This window comes from Syngnathus leptorhynchus, chromosome 8, assembly GCF_054491065.1.
Source record: "Syngnathus leptorhynchus isolate UIUO chromosome 8, UIUO_Slep, whole genome shotgun sequence".
NCBI classification, from domain to species: Eukaryota; Metazoa; Chordata; class Actinopteri; order Syngnathiformes; family Syngnathidae; genus Syngnathus; species Syngnathus leptorhynchus.
In genome coordinates, this window is record NC_141202.1 from 6,263,205 (window position 1) to 6,269,830 (window position 6,626).

A 6,626-nucleotide genomic window follows, 5' to 3' on the forward strand; every position below is an offset into this window, starting at 1 on the left:
CCCGTGACCCCCATGGGGACAAGCGGTATAGAAAATGGATGGATGGAAGATGCCTTCAAATGACTAAAATGGGACTAACAGGCACAATTCAAGTTTAAATATGTTACCATTTACTGATTCTGGAACTAAATGTTGTGGCTGAATTTGAAAGTATATATTATTATATTGTAGTCTACAGTGTACTGTAGATGTGTACTGCATCATACTGAGAGGTATTTTTTATTTATTTTATGACATCAATATTTTTGTGCAGGTGTCTCTAATGCTGTGGCGGCTGGATGAATAATACATGTGAAACTAATCTGTATAAACCAGTAGACAGGAAATATAGAATTCTTAGTTAACATTTATCTGACCTCTTATCTGAGTGAAAATATGTATCCGAAAGAGTAAACACTATGTTTTTACCTCGGTATCTCTTCTAACGCGATGGAGGCTAGCAGGAGCTAATCTTGTCAAGTCAACCTTTTAAAAGGGAAAAGCAGTCAATGTGGCTGAAAAGTCCGGATGGACAGCTGTGTACAGGATTGGGTGTGAGCAAGGAGCTGCCCCTGTCCATATCCAATGTAAGGTTATAGGAATATCATAATCCCTCCTCTGAGCTCCTTTGCTCGGGAGATGATGACTAAATTTCCAGTGTCTTATCACACAGTACCAGACTGGAACTAGTACAAGGGGTTCTGAGGGAGGAACCCAGCATGAAAAGTGCTGGCGATGAGATGATCTGATTAGTGGTGGCTATTGGATTTGTTTGCGGTGGTTGCAATCGGAGCGAAGCAGGCGCTGTTCAAAATGCCCATGGAGATGCAAAGCCTCCACCGATCCTTTTACCCCGCCTCAAAAAAAGAATTTTCTTCTTGGAGGAGTGTAACATGGGGCACACGTCTGCAGGGGTAGGTAGGGGGGAGACAAATTCAACACTGCAGGGCCTTGGAGCGAAAGGGGGTTTGTTTATTTTATCAGGTGGGTGGATGCTGGACTGCTTCATGCAGTGAGACAAGTGGGATTGACTGGCGGTATTCAGCGTGACGTGGAATGGTTGAGTGTCAAACGCTGCCTGCAAGGCAACGATCAGCGGCATCAGGCTCTTAAGAAACCCTACCTGAGGCACAGCTAGACATAGTGGATTCAGGAGCTTCTCCAATAAAATACATGTGAGGGGCTGGATGGGGAGGAGACGCCAAGCGGCTGTGAAGATGCCTCAAAGGAAGCAAGACAAATAGGGAGGGTGAAAGAGTGGGGCCTTCAGGGAAGCAGTACGTACTTGGCTGATGTAAGGATGAGCTACCAAAACCCAGATAACAGAGCCCAAGAAAATTTGCCATTGTTCAATTAAACGGAAAATACATCCAAGTAAAGACATATTCCATACAGAAAAAGTGTCTTTATGGTGTCTATGACAGTATCAATCACTGTAATGACTGTGAAATAGATTCTTAATGATGACGAAGTAAATACCTTTGAAGCCATTGAGGAATGGATGCTATTTCAAAGTAATTTATTGCAAGACTCTTTGGGGAGAATGCCTTTGGAGAACAGAGAAATATGAGGGAAATGATACAAATACATATACATTAGCTTCACATAGGTTAACCTCTCACAGTATGAAGTGCACTTACAAAATTATATTCGTTCAACTTTAGATGTAAAAAGAAAAAAAAAAGTAGACTCCAAAAGTCTTTCTGCCTTAACAGTTGCATTCTTCTAGGCTATTTTCCCACATGTTTAATTTTGTTAAGTGACACAAACAGATGTCAATACTGCTCTGCACCACTTACCTTGAATACCTCATTTGAACAACGACGGACAAAGATGTGGCTTGCTTATATGACATAATACTGCAGTGCACTTTGTACCCCTAAGCACAGTCATTTCAATAGAGAGAAAGCCACTGAGTCAGCTTGCCGAGACAATGTCGATAAGGTAATGGCACGAATCAATACCAAAGATTTGGGCCAGATCTTAATTAAAGAAACAACTGCTGATACAAATGATGTTTTCAATGTATTGATATTGCATGGGGCAAAGGGGAGTATGGTTAGAGCACAGCAGTTGATCAATGAACTTAACATTAGCATTTCTTTTCATCATGTACCAAGATATCTTAATTCTCTCTCTCTTCCCCCCCCCCCTCTCTCTCTCTCTCCCTGCCAAACACAATTGCTAAACATTCTAAGGCAACCGGCATCCCCTCCCCCATGCACCTTACAAGGTGAACTTGAAGGACTGTGTAGTTGTGCTTTTATATGTGTACCAAGTTCCTGTGGTCATAGTGTGTTAAACGTGAGGAAAATCAAAGGAACTGTTAAGAAGAACAACAGGACTCCAGTGTATGAAAATCAATTGTCTTCCGCACAGAATAAATCTCCCTTTCAATTACACAATACTAATCTCTGTGCAAAGCTATGTCTCTCTCCTCAGTGGTTAGGTTAATGAAGGCAAGACATTGAAACAGGGATTTGTGGATTACTCATACAGAATTTCATCTTTGCTTTGTTGAATGCTGTATGTACCGTTGTTTCGAAGAACAGGTTAAAATAAAATGATTGTCATGACTTGGCAAGGGGTGAAAAAAAAAAAACCCCTTATGTTGTAAATTCCATATGCAGAAACTAACAAAAGGCACAGAGATATCTGTTCACAAAAAAATAGGATGCTATAGTCTCTTGTGACTAGTACAACAATACTTATTAAAAGAGAAGTTGAATTGATGGATCCCATTAAAGCAAAAACATAGTCTCTGGAGACCTGGTAGCACAAACAGTCTAAAGTCAATAGGATGATTCCCCAGGTATCCCTGACCAGTACCCAGTTTAAAGAGACATCAATCAAGGATGTCAGTTCCCAGCTAATGAAGCTACAGCCAATCAATAATCAGGATGCTACCACTGACTTAAATGAAGTACTAATGCTTATAAGGCTCTTACTATATGAGCTTCGCACTGAGAAATGTTGCCTGGAATAGATAGATGAACAAGAGTGCAGTACAATGATGTGGAGAAAATGTCTTGATTCATTCTTGATGAATTAGCATTGTCTTGTATTTACAACAGGGAATTCCATTATATTTTCCATCATTTTTCAATACTAATACTACTGCTAATATTACTACTACTACTACTACTACTACTACTAATAATAATAATAATAACAATAATAGTAGAATGATGACGATGATGATAATAATGCATAGCAGTCTACAGTACATGGGTCTTATTCTTTCATTGTTATGCAACAAATTTGATTATCCCACATGGAAGTGAAATACAGTTTCACAATCATTGAGTAGTGTTCTATGTAAGACAGATTTAATTATTAAAGAGGTTGAAAGAGGTATTTGTTTGTACCATCAATTACCGTATTTTCCGGACTATAAGTCGAAGTTTTTTACCTAGTTTGGCTGGGGGGGCGACTTATACTCAGGAGCAACTTTTGTGTGAAATTATTAACACTATATCATTTCACAAAAGCGCAAGATGGCGCTCTAGGCCTGTGGAATAATTGGAACTATATCTCACAATGAGTCTGACGTAAGCCACGTAGAAGAGTAAGAGCTGCATCATCTACCTCTGGAGTTAGCATAGTTGTTTAAAAGTGAGAAAGGATGACGTTTTCATTGGATTTAGTGATTTGGAGTGACACGGATGGTTTGGTAAACCTGTTAGCATGTCATTTATGCTATATTTATCTGAATAATTCTTAATATGTTATGTCAGGCACATACTCATTTTGTTGTTTATGAGTCATGTAATGTTGGCATACTGTACAATTATTCAGCCTGTTGTTGCCTCTATTCTATTTTTATTTTAAATTGCCTTTCAAGATGACATGTCTGTTCTTGGTGTTGGATTTTATCAAATAGATTTCCCCCAAAAATGTGACATACTCCAGTGTGACTTATGTATATGTCTTGTTCTTCTTTATTGTGCATTTTATGAATGGTGCGACTTGTATTCCGGAGTGACTTATAGTCCGGAAAATACGGTAATGCTGTCAAGTAAACAAATACAATATTTGAGATGTAATTTATACCAATAAATTATTCTGCGGAGAATGTATAACAAGAAAACAAGATTATTTCATGAAAACTGGCAGAACCAATATGAGCATGAATATGAAGCTTGTCTTGTGCATGAATACAAACCCATCGTTGGCAGTGCAGTGGATGGAGTTACCAGTTAATAAAGGCTGTAGAGGAGGGGGGGTGGTACAGAATTGACTGACACGCTAATACTGAAATAATTTCCACTTTCTCGCCACCTCCCTCTCATCGGTAGGGAATTAGTATTATCATATCAAAGGCTTCCTTTAAAATGGGCATAAAAATCATTTAAACAGACAGTGGCAGTGATTATTCAAACTAGGTTATTTGCCAGCGTATGCATGTAATATGGCATCGTCTTCTAGACAACTTCATTTGCTGCTAAATTGCTGTCTGTCACCAGAATAAGTAAATTTGGTGCTGTTTTATCAGCAGCATTGTGTCAAGTTAGGGGGATACATCAAACAGTCAATCTGATCAACAGGAAATGAACACACAGTGAATAATGCAGTGACTGAAAGGAGAGGGGATTGGTGGTGATGTGCTACCTTGATGTGCCTAATGTAAAAGTCCACACATTCTTTTTTTTCCTCGCAAAAAAAAGAGGAAAGAAGCTTTAATCTAAAGAAGCTTTAATCTAAAATGCTGTCTTATCATCATGACTTTGACTATATTTATTACCTTCAACTGTGGATGTGTTGAGGATGCATAATGGTTAAAAACCTGAATGTGTGAAAGGAAGGAACATGTGGAATACCATCAGCAGCATGATGAAATTACGCTCTTTGTTTGTTTCCATGAAAGAGTTGTCTTATATCTCATCTAAAAATAATAATACTAATTTAATAACCAACATTTGAACAAGGGATTTTTTTTCTTAAAGTTTTCTTCCTGTACACAGAAGGGAAACAAGTAATAATAATAATTAAAATATAGGCTAGCACACCTCGTGAGGAAAAGCGGTCCGAATGACAAAAATCTTTGGTGTGGCTACTGTTCTTCGTCTCAATATATACCTTCTGAAACGTGCCCTGTATTTAATTTTTAGCTCCGAGGAATTCTTTGACCCCAAAATTCCAAAACAATTTGATTATTCCACGGAAGAGTGGTGATACTACTGTGTGTATAAGACAAGGACAACAGACAGAAAAAGGGTAAGAGAGGTACAGAAGAAAAAAAGATATATTAGAGTTTTAAGGTCTTTTGTGCAGCTGATATTGTCTCTTAGTTGGATGTTTGCCTTCAGGATAAAAATAACTCCTCTGGAGTAACAATATACAGCAAAATAAAGTATTGAGCTTGAAAGAAAAGGGGACAACAGCAATAAGCCAACAATAGCGCACAATAGCAGGTATTTAACTGCCCCAGGAAAAGAGGGATGGGCTTACGGTCACGTCTCTCTGAATGATGCCCCACAAACTAAGGTCACAAAAAGCGTTTCCTGGCTTTTCAGAACCTGCCGAGATTCATTATATTTTGAGGGGATCAGGCCAGAGATTCATGAAGAGCGGTTTAACCCCCCAATTAGTCAAAGTCCCTTTGAGGCGTCTTCTATCTTGTGTTGATACATGAGGCTATAGTGACAAACCCGCCCTGGGGTAAAGTGATTCAATTCCAAATAGAGTTCAAAGCACTCCTGTTAAACTTGGAACACAATACTGGCCCTGCAGTGCCAAGGGTATCGGTACACCCCGAACACATAGCCATGGCCAGACTCTTTGAGAAGGCCTGAAAACCAGAGAAGGCTGGGGATGAGGGCATCACGTCATCACAGTTCTCAATGTTTAACTGACACCAACGCTTGCAGAACACGTCAGACATGAGAGGTAAATCCCAAGCCCTTGCCAGCCAGAAATGTGCTTTCTAAACAGACAGTAATACAAACTGGGCATCAGGTCACTTACTTGATGCACACAGGGGGAGAATAAAGTTCCAATGCTCCATATCCCCAGTATAAACACATCTTGTTGCCGTCTCGCTCTGTGGCCCCATAAAATTTACCCATTTTAGCAAAACAGTAATTCAATATGGCAGGATGTCATTATACTACTCCTCTCACATACAATCAAATAAAACATACATGCTCCTTCAAGCTCTGGAATCGATTGCATACTTGGATGTTGAAAGCAGATTTATATATAACAGTGTGACAGAAAAAGTAGCACGATACCACGGTTCGCCTACTCTCTTTGTGTACAGTAACTTAATTTAAAATCATTATCAAGTAAGACCTAAATTAGTGGTGAGTCGCAAGTCGCTGCATGCACTGCTGTAATCTCTAATCACAGTGATGAGAGCTTTCAGGAAAATTTGTGAAACAGTGAATAAAATGTTGGACTTCACACTGCTGACTAGGATTGCTCCCAAGTTGACCTGCTATAACTTAAACCATGATTACTGTAATTTGAAGATCCCAACCAGATATCTGCCTACATTTAAATTGACCTAAAGGACCAAAGAAGCAAAGCAGATAAGACATGTGAGTGTTTTTAGAACCAAATTACCATCAAACTCTGAGACTCCCATTTGCAGCAACAATTAAAATGCCTGTATTGATGTTGCTATGGTGTGTTTTATCTTCTAA